The sequence below is a fragment of the Ascaphus truei genome, chromosome 6, assembly GCF_040206685.1.
Source record: "Ascaphus truei isolate aAscTru1 chromosome 6, aAscTru1.hap1, whole genome shotgun sequence".
Classification (NCBI taxonomy): Eukaryota; Metazoa; Chordata; class Amphibia; order Anura; family Ascaphidae; genus Ascaphus; species Ascaphus truei.
In genome coordinates, this window is record NC_134488.1 from 138,776,472 (window position 1) to 138,789,987 (window position 13,516).

A 13,516-nucleotide genomic window follows, 5' to 3' on the forward strand; every position below is an offset into this window, starting at 1 on the left:
ATAGATGACATCTTTTTCATCTGGACGTACACAAGAAATGAGTTTGCAAACCATGCACACCCTACAATAAATAGCTTAATGGAATGCAATGAGAATAAGACTCATGTTAAATGTTAAAATAAGTATGAGTGAGAGTAAACGATGTACACACTTATAAAAAGGAAAGAGATAGGAATAATATGCTTTAAGAAAGCAGCTAAATGCTGATGATAGAGAGGCCTACTGTAGTATCCAGCCAAATACTTAAAACCAGGAGGGTTTTCAAGTACAGTCAAATTGTATAACACAAATGCGGATAATATGATCTCCAATTCTATACAAAGGAATGTATCATGCTGAAAAATTACATGAAGCAAATAGAAAAGTAAAAGACATTATGAGACACAGACTATTCACTAGCACAGTTAATAGACATAAAACAACCCGTATCCCATTTGTACCTCCCTATAACACAATGTATGTATGTATGTATATCTTTATTTATATAGCGCCATCTATGTACATAGCGCTTCACAGCAGTAATACATGTGACATAATAATATAACATAAAGGGAATAAGTGCTTCTGACATAAAAGTAACATTATGAAATAGTCCCTGCCCGAAGAGCTTACAGTCTAATTGGTAAGTAGGGAGAACATACAGAGATGGTAGGAAGGTGTTCTGGTAAGTGCGTCTGCAGGGGTCCAAGGTTGATGTATGAGATTTATAGTAACAGCCATGGAGCTACCCATATGCTTTAGAGAAGAAATCCATCACATAATAGGCAAATACTGGAATATCCATCAGAAAGTCATAACCGTGGCCGACCTCATACAAGATAAAACGCTATTTGCATAAGCGTGCTAAAAACACCAGGGACAAATGAGTGAAAACAGATATTGACATACTTAAAACACAGAGGTTTATATTGGATCCAAGGACAGGAACTTTCTCTTGCCCACACTGTGGTCACTACAATAATTTCATCGAAGGGGAAACCCATATATCACCCATTAATCTGGGAGACCTTTTATACAATGAGATTTCTATACGTAACACCTTATGTAATGTCTGCATTAAAATGCCCTCCGGGCAAACCTTACATAGGACAGATCCGTAAAAACACAACTATATGAACACAAGAGTGACATGCGTTTACCTAAAGTGGAGTCGCCCAGGGCACATACTTCAAAGATAACAGACACAACATCTCACAATTGAGATATTTTGCATTGGAACAAGCACACAACATGCCGAGAGGCGGGAGTAGAAGTAACACACTCCTTTGTAGAGCGGCATTTTGGATCTTTGTCCTGGACACGATGCCTCATTAGAGTCTCTCAATGAGGACAATAATTAACAATGTTTCCTATTCACAGTGAGCTAGAATACCCCATACCTACTTATAGAGTAAACTAAAGCACCAACCTCACAGGGAGGCCTTCAGGATGGGTGACTGGTTACCCAGGGCCCTCATGTGTGTTGTTACTTATTACGTTTAATCTTACCTTCCTAAATAGTAGAAATGTGCCCCTACTACGAGGGGAGCCCTCGGGGCTCACCAACTCCATACATCCAGCAACTACCTTAGAGAGACTACAAAAAGTCTGGTGTTATGTATCCCATTTAACCCGACGTAACTAAATGGTAGATATGGGGGGAAGGGAAGGACTTCAATGCTCACTGTAAGGCTAAGGTCCTGCTGGAGGCTGCTGCTCACGTGCCTGGCGGCGCGTGCACAGCGCTAGACCGTGATCTGCGGTCTGTAGGAAGAGATCTCAGGTACGGGGGCCGTGGCCAAAAAGGCGCTGGTGGGCGCGGCCATGACAGGGGGCGGGATTAATCTTTCTGAAGAGCATTGTATTTGCAGTTTGTTGTTTGCAAATTGAGATTAAAAAGCAGTTTTAGACTTTATGTAAATGGCGGCAAGGCCATCGTTTAACCCCTTCCTTGCTGACTTGGTCAGAAATATGCTGCTACCCAATGCTGGTCCGTATTTAACCCTTGCTCTGCCAGATGGGTGCTATGCAATGCGTTAAAGGCCCCTCCGCGTCATCCCTTTCCTGTTCCCTGGCATTGACAGGGTTAAAGCCTCAGCATGTTCTCCCCATGGAGGTATGAAGAAGCAGGGATGTGGAGTGCCATATGCCTGATATGTATCTCTCACCTGTCTGCCTGTCAGAGAGCCGCGAATCACCCGCGAATAATGTTACCCCGCCTCGAACACCGCCCCCTGCCTGGACGGCCCGTCACCTGGGGGTTAAAAGGCTAAAAAACGCGCATAAGAGGGAAAGACAATTACAGATGTTATTTTTTATTGATGGAAGAAGAGGAAGTCACGGCTACATAGTTACAAACCGGGAGTAAAATCCGAAGGGATCCAGCCCCTGATTGGCTCCCTGCCACACCATGTGACGCGTCGCCGCTCGGGAACACCATCCAGTTGTATCCCCTGCTGGCTGAAGCGTCACAGTGCGCAGTGAGGCAGGAAGCGGGCAGCTAGGGAGCAGGTAAGGGGCTGGTGAGAGGCTGGTGAGAGGCGCGCACGCAGTCGCGCACGCCGCGGGCTGCAGGGGGGACCTAGCCTTATGCTGTTGGTTATATAATAGAGCTATATATTGATAATGCCAGAAGAATGAGTGTGTGCGCGGCAGGACCTGCCATTTCTACCACTAACCAGGCTCCGGATTTCCCAGTCGCCCGGCACCAGCACCAGACGCCCCAAGTTGTGTACCCCATTATCGATGAGTGACCGCCTCCACTATTTATCCTCTACAACAGGGGTCTCAAACTCAGTCCTCAAGGGCCACCAACAGGCCAGGTTTTACGGAAACTTCTGACTAGTGCTGCCTGTATAGCCTCTAATGCAAGGGCGGCCAACTCCAGTCCTCAATGGCCACCAACAGGTCACGTATTAGGGATATCTCTGCTTCAGCACAGGTGGCTCAGGTGGTCAACTCCAGTCCTCAATGGCCACCAACAGGTCACGTACTAGGGATATCTCTGCTTCAGCACAGGTGGCTCAGGTGGTCAACTCCAGTCCTCATTGGCCACCAACAGGTCACGTATTAGGGATATCCCTGCTTCAGCACAGGTGCCTCAATCAGCAGCTCAGTCGAAGACTGGGCCACTGATTGAGCCACCTGTGCTGAAGCAGGTATGTCAATAAAACCTGGCCTGTTGGTGGCCCTTGTGGATTGAACTTGAGACCCCTGCTCTACAATCTCATTGCATATTCCTAACTGTGTCCAATGAACAGCATCACAATTAGAGAGAGAGTGACGGTGGAAGAGGTCGCTGGTCAGGCCTCCGGTGTAAGAATCAGTCTCTGCGCTTGCTGCGACCTTGCAGGAAATATGTTCATGGAGATAACGCAGGGACCCAGGCAGGCTTCTGAAAGACTTCATGTAAGGGGTGTTCTTGGAGTGAAGTGAAGCTCGGTGGGCGGACAAATACTCACGTTTCCTTCCTCCTCAAACGTAATCAAATACCATGTAAGGTTTCAGAACCGCAGGGGCGTGAGCGCGCAGGTCTGCGGGCTGCAGCGCCAGAATCAGCACCGAATGTATCAAGGGGAATGAATTCCACTGAAGGGATTTTTCCTTTTGATAAATCTGGCAGAATCGGTTGGAATAATTCTTTCTATTCTGTACTCAGAAGACCCCAATACGTCAGACAATCGTAGTGCGGCAGAAAGAAGTTCTGGATTATTCTTACTGTATAGCATTACTCACAGATGGAAGTTTAATCAGCGATGATAACCTGCGCTCTCTCTCTCTCTGATGGTAAAGACAGAACAGAGAGAGGGGGACAAACCTTTTGTCTCTCACGTGCTGCTGGGAGATCTCTCTGCAGAGAGAGCTGAATCCAGATGCAACTGTGTTTATTGATCACTAACCCCGCACCCATTCTCCTCATGGTTTTCTCTCATGTAACGGTGTTCCCCCCCCCCCCCCCCTCCAATCTCACGTAGGGTCTCCAAAGGGAACTAGCTCTCTGGTTACATCTCTCTTGTTGGTGCGTACCTGCTGGTAACAGGGGGCTCTGAGTCTCCCGCGATGACATGGGGGATAACAGGACAGGCTTCTGGGGCTGTGCCCGAATTCTTCTTACTGATGCAGTGCCTCCATCTTGTGCAGCCCCCAGTTGTGTGGGGTGGAGTACCTGCAAAAAAGTTATGTCCCCCTCCTCCCAATATACTCCACTCTCAGGCAGGAGATATAAATAAAAGCAAATGTTTCTTTATTGGTCCTTCCTGATTCAGCACAGTCTCTGTCACAGCAATCAAAGGTTGTCACCTTCAGGATGTCCCTGGACACCACTCCTAGTCAGAGCCCTAGGAGCTGTCCTTGCTCTTCCCTTACTCCCTTGTGGAGTAAGAGGAATATCTCTCCCCTCTCCCAGAGCCCTTGCAGCTTGCTGGAACCGACCATCCTCTCTCACAGATGGAGAGGAACGCTCTTAAACAGGAAGTGGTAGTTCATTTAGTACAGATCCAGTAGACCCACCCTGTGCCTCTGTTTGACACAAGGCCTGAGCACTACCTTCTCTGACCAACTGAATTACAGTGAGTAGGGAAAACCCATATTTACTCCTGGCAAACCTGCCCTTACCAGGGATTATTGCACAGGAGGAGGACAGAATAATAGCCCAAACCTGCCAGGGCTATACTCACAAAGAACGTTACTCACTTTAGACTAGTATAGGGAGGCAGGGAAGGGTTAAATGAGAAAAAAACCCAAAAGAATTCCTATTTGCACTCACCTATACTAATAAATGGTTAGGAGAGATTCAATCCCTGGGTAAAAACCCATACACCATTTAGTGATATACAATAAAATCAGTCAGTCGGGCAGCAATCCAGCTCTGCAGTACAGTGTGGAAGTCTGCTATTCACTGCTGCAGTCTTAGCTCAGTGATATACGACCTGGTATCTTAGGCAGAAGGCAGCTCCCACGTTACTCTACGCTCCGCACTCTCTGATGACGTCACAGGTATGACGTCATTAAAACCGACGATCGTTTCGCACGCTTGCGCTTTGTCAAGGTAGGAGAGAGTATGCAGCAGTGAATAGCAGACTTCCATACTGTACTGCAGAGCTGGTTTGCTGCCCGACTGACAAACACTGTTGATGGTTTGTCTCCGCTTTGGGAGCTTGTGTGTCGGGACTCCATATGGGGGGAATCTGAGACAATAGATTGGGTACTTCTAAGGGAGATCCACTATACATTCCCTGACTAAGGAGGCAGTGATTATGTATCTCAGAGAATTAGGGATACTGGCAGAACACATGTCCTAACTATTGGTGCAGCACAGCACAATTTTCATTGAGATAGGACACAAGTGCTAGCAGTTTACACACACAGGCTAACGTGCTTGAGGTCTTTTCCATGACTATGCTATGCATACACCGCTTGTAGCAGGCCAGAGTGTGTGCACGATAGGAGGGTTTATGCAGTAGTCTGACATGATATACCAATAAGCATTTGCGTCTGTTAGCTGTGTGCTGACTATACAAGGCCAGATTGCCCACTCTACCCTCTGCACCCACCCGCTGTTTCTTTTAACAAAATTTATTTGTCTTTGCATAATTGTCTATTAAATGATTTTATTGTATATCACTAAATGGTGTATGGGTTTTTACCCAGGGATTGAATCTCTCCTAACCGTTTATTAGTATAGGTGAGTGCAAATAGGATTTTTTTTTTTCTCCTTTAATCCTTCTCTGCCTCCATATATGTGTCTTTTTCCCGTATGCACCTCCTATCTATATGTATATATTTTATGTACAATTGGTGAGCGGCAATACTCTCTGTCTCACTTTAGACCTGAAATTCTCTCTCTCAGCCGACACCTGTTATACATTAAACTGTAACTGCTATTCAGCTGTTTTGGCTACATTTGAATTCTAAACCTTAAAACATATTCTCATTCAATTGTCTTGATATCATTTCTCATTCATACATTTTAATATAATAATCAGATTTCTAACAGAGACCTTAATTGCATAGACTCATTACTGTAACTTAATTATACAAACGAGGTCAGTGCCAGCGGAGACCTGGCTCTTAAAATAATATGGCCAACGGGGAACCAATTGAAGCACCAATACAAAAAAGGCGTTGAGAATAGTATTATGTATATAATATATATAATGTAATATACTCTAAAGAAAACATATTTTTTTTTTTCAACTTTCATTTTATATTTGTGGACATCAGAGATACAGAAACTCACCTCCCATAGGCGTACATTACAGAAAATCCACTTTTAACAGTCGTCCGCTATAGCAATAGCAGACGATCTACGTACAGGAAATCAAGACAAGACGTACTGGACTCACCGGACAGGGGGGGGACACATAAGATAGGGGAGGGGGAGGGGTTGTTCTTGCGAAGTTCTGGAGATGGGTCCGTGCGATCTCGGGCGCTTGTGAGTAGGTGCCTTTGAACTTAATGCATACCGTGTCTATGGAGAGGCGCTAACTAGGGTGTCCCTACGTCTTTGTTCCGTCCGTCCCATCCAAGGAGAACGCATTTGTTGTTATTAGTGCAAAATTGTAGCGGCGTCCACCCCCGGGTTGTGGGGCTGGGCTAGCCACGGGGTCCAGACTTTTAAAAATTTGGTGCCAGAGTCGTTGACCCAACTCGTCAACTGTTCCATCTGGCAGACTTGCCAAATTCGGTTTCTAATTTTGGGGATAATTGGGATCTCATTTTGCTTCCACAATGCTGCGATCTCACATCGGGTGGCGGTCGCAAAGTGCATGACCAATTTATGTGTCGATCTAGACATGTCCTGGGGCCGCCTGCCCACAAGGAACAGCCACGGGTCCAGGGGGATCTCTAATTCGAGAATCCCTTGCAACCAGTCTCGAATTGCTTCCCAAATCGGGGCCACCCTTGGGCAAGACCACAGCATGTGTTTAAGGTCAGCCAATTCCCCGCACTGTTTTGGGCAGAGCGGCGAATAACCGCTGACGAATTTAGCTAATTTCATTGGGGTATGGTACCACCGCATTAGGACCTTATATGCGTTCTCCTTCAACGTGACACATATCGAGCTTTTAGCGGCAGCTTGCAATATGTAGTCCCACTCTTCGTCCTCTAAAGTATCCCCTAAATCTGTCTCCCATTGTCGCATGTATCGCAGTCGGGGGCGGTCTACTTGAGCCGGACAGACTACCTCCCTGTACATCCGAGATGTCAGTCCCCGTGTGTCCGTTGGTCTTGAACACAGCTGTTCGAAATTAGTTTGTGCAGGACGAACGGGAAATTTGGTATAAAATGCCCTAACCTGGAGGAATCTAAATAATTCTGAATTTGGGAGATTTGATTCTTCTTTAAGCCAATCGAACGACTTGATAGATCTCGTACCCTCCAGGTCCTTTAATCGGTTGTACCCTGCCTGCGTCCACTTTACAAATTTATCGCTCAACAACCCCGGAGCAAAATCCGGATTACCCCATAGGGGGGTCATTAATGTATGTGGAGTGGTTAAGTTAGCTTTAAATTTGGATGTCTCCCAGACCGCTAAAGAGTTCGCCATTGCGCAAAGCGGCGTCCCAATGCCTTTTTTGCTTTGTTTTGGTAACCAGATCAAATTATGAAGTGCCACAGGCGCACAACATTCTCCCTCCAACTCTGCCCATCTTCTGTTTGTGGGGTCCGCATGTCACAGAATGATTTATGTCAATTGTGCCGCTTTATAGTACGCCATCAAGCAAGGTACCGATAATCCTCCTTTTACCACTGGTTTTGTCAGTAGGCTTTTTGCAATTCGTGGGCGTTTTTTATTCCAAATAAATTGGATGATGTGAGCTTGAAGGGCTTGGATCTCTGATTTGATTACCGGAATTGGTAGGGTTTGAAACAGATATAGTAGCTTGGGCAGCAGATTCATCTTTACGCTATTAATCCTGCCGAACCAAGATATCCCGTAACCCGCCCAAACCCTGAGATCCTCCTTTAACTTCTTCATCATCTTGGGGAAATTTGCCTTATACAGGTAATCCCTGGTGATATATACCCCTAAGTATTTGATCGCAGAGGTTTGCCACTTAAAATTAAAATTAAGTTCTAATAGTTTTTCAGTTGGTTTTGGCAAGTTGATATTGAGCGCCTCTGATTTAGCCTGGTTAATTTTTAACCCTGAGACCATGCCAAAGGTGCCCAGGATCTCAAAGACATTGGGCAGGGACGTTAACGGTTTAGAGATAGTTAAGATCACGTCATCTGCATATAACGCAGCTTTGTGATGTTGCTCCCCCACTTGGATTCCTGTTATATTGGGGCTTAACCTGATGTGGGCTGCGAGGGGTTCAATACAGAGGGCGAAAAGTAATGGGGACAGCGGGCAACCCTGACGGGTCCCACTTCGTATATTAAATAGTTCCGAAGGGAAACCCTGATGTCTTACTCTACCTGTGGGTCCTACGTATAGTGCCATTATTGCCTCTAGAAGGCGGCCCCCGAACCCAAATACTCCCAGCGTCTCTCGTAGGTAAGACCAATCAATACGATCGAAATGCCTTTTCGGCGTCCAGGCTCAACACCATTGACGGTATGTTTTTCTTTTTCGCCAAATCTATCAGATCAATTATCTGCCTGGTGTTATCTGCTGCCTGTCTGCCTGCGATAAAGCCTACTTGATCCGGGTGGATCAGGCCCGGAAGGACACTACCCACCCTGTTTGCTATCAGTTTGGAAAAGATTTTTATGTCCGAATTAATCAGGGAGATTGGCCGGTAGCTCTTGCAGTCTGCCGGGTCCTTACCGGGTTTGTGGATCACTGAGATAGATGCCTGGAGCATCTGGGTCGGGAAGGGCTCCCCCTCCAGGATCCCATTAAATAACTTCAGGAGCTGTGGGACTAGTGTTTTACAGAATTTTTTGTAGTACAAATTGGAGTAGCCATCGGGGCCTGGGGCCTTGCCTGGTTTGAGGGACTTAATTACCTCCGTTATCTCTTCCAGGGTGAAATCACCCGGTAGGGCCTCTTTCTCAACCCTGCCCAGGGTCGGGAGCTTCGCCTCAGACAGAAACCTCTTTAAGGTAGCTGATATTTTTTGGTTGTGGGTGACCTTATCTCCATCATATAGTGTAGCATAGTATTTTCGAAAAGCTTCCACTATCTGTCTCGGATCGGAGGTAAGGTCCCCCCGCTGAGTTTTAATTGCCGCTGAGTACCTATCACCTGAGATCAGACTCCAAAAGACTATTCATGGTCCCAAGACTCAACAAAGTATCCGGACGTTCCTCCTTCTCCTTCCGTGCACCCCAAAACTGGAACAACCTACCAGAGACTCTCATATCCACCACCAGCTTAAGTTCTTTCAAATCTAAGGCTGTCTCACACTTTAATCTGGTCTGTAACTGTTTCATACGCTCATAATATATATTTTCTTTAACTGTGCATGCAATGTCTTGTATATAATGTATACCTTGTTCATTTATGTAACTGTATTTGTAACCATGTATTATTTTGTTTTACTCTGTGCCCAGGACATACTTGAAAACGAGAGGTAACTCTCAATGTATTACTTCCTGGTAAAATATTTTATAAATAAATAAATAAATCTGGAAATTTGGAAGCTTGTTTCGGAGCTTGTTGGCTAGTAAGGTATCTGGCTTGTTGGCTTTTTCGTAAAATCTGCGCTTGGACCAAGCCAACTCCCTCTCGGCCTGGCATGATAACACTAGATTAAGGGCCGCCCTAGTATCTATCAATTCTTGCCACGTGTGCTGGTTTTTATCCACGGAGTGCTGTGCAGTGAGGAGTGTTAGTTTCGCCTGCAGCTCTTTTAATTTAGTTGCTTTCTCCCGCTTCCGCTTGCCAGCTATGTTCATGAGAAATCCTCCGAGAGTAGCCTTATGGGCTTCCCAGAGCGTGGCTTGCGACTTCACGCTTCCCGTATTTTCTCTAAAGAAATCCTTTATCCGGTCCCGTATCTCCCTTTCAGTAGCGGGGGCCTTGAGAAGAAGCTCGTTAAGCTTCCAGTTTGCTCCGGGTCTGTCTAGCCCTGTCAACGTGCACCTCAGCTCAATAGGCGCATGGTCGGACCACGAGATCTCGTGGATCTCTGTATGGCCTACCACTGGAACCACTCTGTTTGATACTAGGAAGTAGTCTATTCGGCTATATCTGTCATGAGGGTGTGAGTAAAAAGTGTATTCCCGGGCAGCTGGATGATGTTCTCTCCACATATCCGTCAATTGACACACCTGGAGGCCGTCGCGTATTGTTAGTATGTCCTGTCTGTGGGCGGTGTTAGGTTGGGTGCATCTGTCCAAGTCAGGGTCCAGTGTACGATTTAAATCTCCCGCAAGGAAGATACTTCCCTTGGCCAATTTATGGAGTTTAGCGAAAAACTGCTCGAAGAAAGTAGAGTTTTGCTCACAGGGAGCGTAAACGGACGTTAATGTGACTTGTTGGCCGTGTATAGTGCCTGTTAAGATCAAGAATCTACCCTGTAAGTCAGCATATTGTTTCTCTATGGTAAAGGCGAGCCTGTTATGTATGATAATTGCCACACCCCGTTTTTTCACATCTGCGGATGCAAGATAATATGTTCTATAACTTTTATCAAGGAATTTTGGGTGGTTTAAGCAAGAAAAATGCGTTTCTTGTAGGAAGATAATGTCGGTCTTCCTCCGACTATAGTCCCTAAAAGCAATTCTCCGTTTGGCGGGACTATTAAACCCCTTCACGTTATGGGAAATCATTGTGATATCATTACTCATCTGAGCTGTATGGTTTGGGTGCGCTGCGTAACGGCCGATGTCCATGTTGGGTTCTGTGCGCCTGCTGGATCGGTCGCCGGCCATCCTCTCGCATCTTCCTCTCCAGTGTCAACGGAGCTGTACCAATGGCTGAGGGCAGAGGGGGACTGACACATAAGGGGGGTGGGGGAACATATACACACACAAAAAGACAAATATTAGAACAGTGGTCAAATGACTTAGGTACCAGTACCGCAGTCCTGTGACCTTAGCCCCTGGGTAAACGGCGGGGGAGCTCTTCCGCCCTCCCTCTTGGCGTCCCTCCCCCTCCCATGCCGCCCCCCCCTCCCAAGGGACTTTGTCGGCAACCACCAGCCTAATCAAGGCTAGTCCCGACTTGGAGCACATGCAGAGGTCAGGGCAGGTTTATATCCCCCTGCCCCTCTCTGGCTAGCTTACAGAAGCTATAGATAGAACGAATAACTACAACTATAACGTAAACAGTATCCCCAGGCTGCTTCTTGCCCCCAATCTCGGGCGCTGCCCCCTATGTTTTCCCCCCTCCCCTGTTTTCTCCCCAGCTCCATGAGGACTCTTTGCTACTACTCAGCTACCGCAGCCCTCACCGGCGCAATCAGCTCCTTCTTTTGCAACCTTCTCCACAAGTTCGCGCAGCGCTACTGCCCTCCTTTTGATATCTTCCTTGCCCATGGGGGGCCACTAAGCCTGCTCCTCTTCTCTATCTACCTCCCTTCTTGCTGTTTCGCTCCACCGCTACCTTTATCCTCCGCCGTTAATGGGCTTCTCCTCTCTGTTCTCCCTTACATCCCTATTTCTTCATTAACTTACCACTTCCTTCTACCTACTACACTTTCTGCAATTTCTTTGCTCTCTTCACTTACTAGACCTTCTCACCTACTTCCACAACTCCTTCACTCCCGCTGCATTCCTCCCTTCCTCTGCCTCTCCCTCACCTCCTGCTCTGTGTATAGTTCCCCCTGCTTTTCCACTTACATGCATTCACCACCCTTATCATTATTCTCCGCTGCTATCACATCCCCCTACATTCTTATGACTTCCACTGTTCCTGCTCCTATCCTTTTTTGCTATCAGTCTCCTGCGCACCTAACAGCTCTTCTGCCACTTACTCCTCTCCCTCATAGCCCCCTCCCAACTGACTAAATGGGCCAGCGCGTCCGACAGCCGTTTCTACCCCCCCCCCCCCCCGCTGTCCTCTTGTCTCTGTGCCAGTCTCTATCCCCCATCCTGGGGCTATGGTCGGGCTGACTCTCATCGGTGCTGCATTCTCCAGGCCTCTGCTGTTTCTGTGCGCCCGTAATCGCCGCTCTCACGTGACTGTCTCCTCAGGGGCTGTGATGGCTTCCGTGCGCCATGTCCCTGTATTGACCTCGTATTTCCGCCGCTCGCAAGATGGCCGCCACTGATCCCGCCCCTTCCGGAGACGTTGTTCCTCCTCCGCCATCTTGGATTGGGCTGGCCTTCGAGGCAGTCGCAGCCGAAGCCACTCCTCCAGCTCGATCCGATTTCCCGCCTGTTGAGGAATTCCCGCCATCTCCTCATCTACCTTCTGCGTTTCACGCTGGGGAGCCCTCCATCGCTGTTCTGGCCGCCATGACTGGACCACGAGGTGAGTGACAAATCTTGTGATTTTTCCCTTTGCAGGGCACCTGGCAGCGTCATTTTTACCCCGATGACAGTCCTTAAAAGGGTCTCTGGTGTGGGGGGGCCCTGGCAAGCAGAGTTTATCGGTGCAAACGCCGGGGCTGATGCAGCTTCAACGGGGGAACAAAAAACCTTTTATTTTAACTATGCAACTTAGGGGTTTTTATATAACCCGGTAGGGTAGTAGTGTCCGCCTCAGGCGGTCTCTAAAGAAAACATTTTAAATAAGCACTGTTACTCCTCAATACACCGTCTGTGCTGGAAGACACATCACCTCCATGTCTTACGTCTCTTATGCAGTAGCGCTGCTTAGAAGATATGGCCTGTGATGGTAGGTGCAACGTGGCCAGCATATTAAAGGTTAAGCCCAGCTATTTCCTTTACCAGTCAAGATGGATGCTACGCTGCTGGCATATTATTCCATCTTATTGTGGCCAATGTGAAACGTGTGATGTGAAACGTGAGGCTGTATTTCCGTGTCTCCTGTGTGTGCTGGGGCGGGTAATTCACTTCGCCAACACACAAAGGAAACGGGCCTGTTATCCAAATGTGGGTGGGAGAAGTGCTTAGGCCATCGATGGTGTGGGGAGGGGTGTGTGCTCAGGTCTGGGGATTTGGGCTGGAAAAGCAGGTCTTTTGTTCATCCCAGTATTTGAGGCGCCTATCTCTACAGGAGATACCAGGCCGGCACTGGGAACTGGTGTTGAGTATTAGTCACGTATGCACTGTTCACATTGGTCGGTTTGAATTTTCCACTCCCCCTAAGCCTGCCCCTGAGGGCTGTCGTAGAAGCACTGTCACCGCGCATGGCCCGGATTGGTCCATGACTGGCGAGCCCTCACTCTGATTGACCGGCGTGCAGTATCCGCACACTGATTGGCCAGCACCCCATCTTCCATGTTTTCCTATGGAGATGGAGAATCTATGTTAACCGCTGCCGATTTGAGTGCCAGATTCTCTTGGTGGTTGTTTGTTGGTGTGTCTCCGAGGTTTTTGCCAGAGACACCCAGAATGAGGCTCGATGGGAGAGACAAGCGGGACATTTAAAAGGTCTATTCTCTGAATAGCATCCTTATGGTCTTGAGGGCCCAGAGACCTGCGGAGAGTGGAAGCTGACCTGAGTAAGCCAACT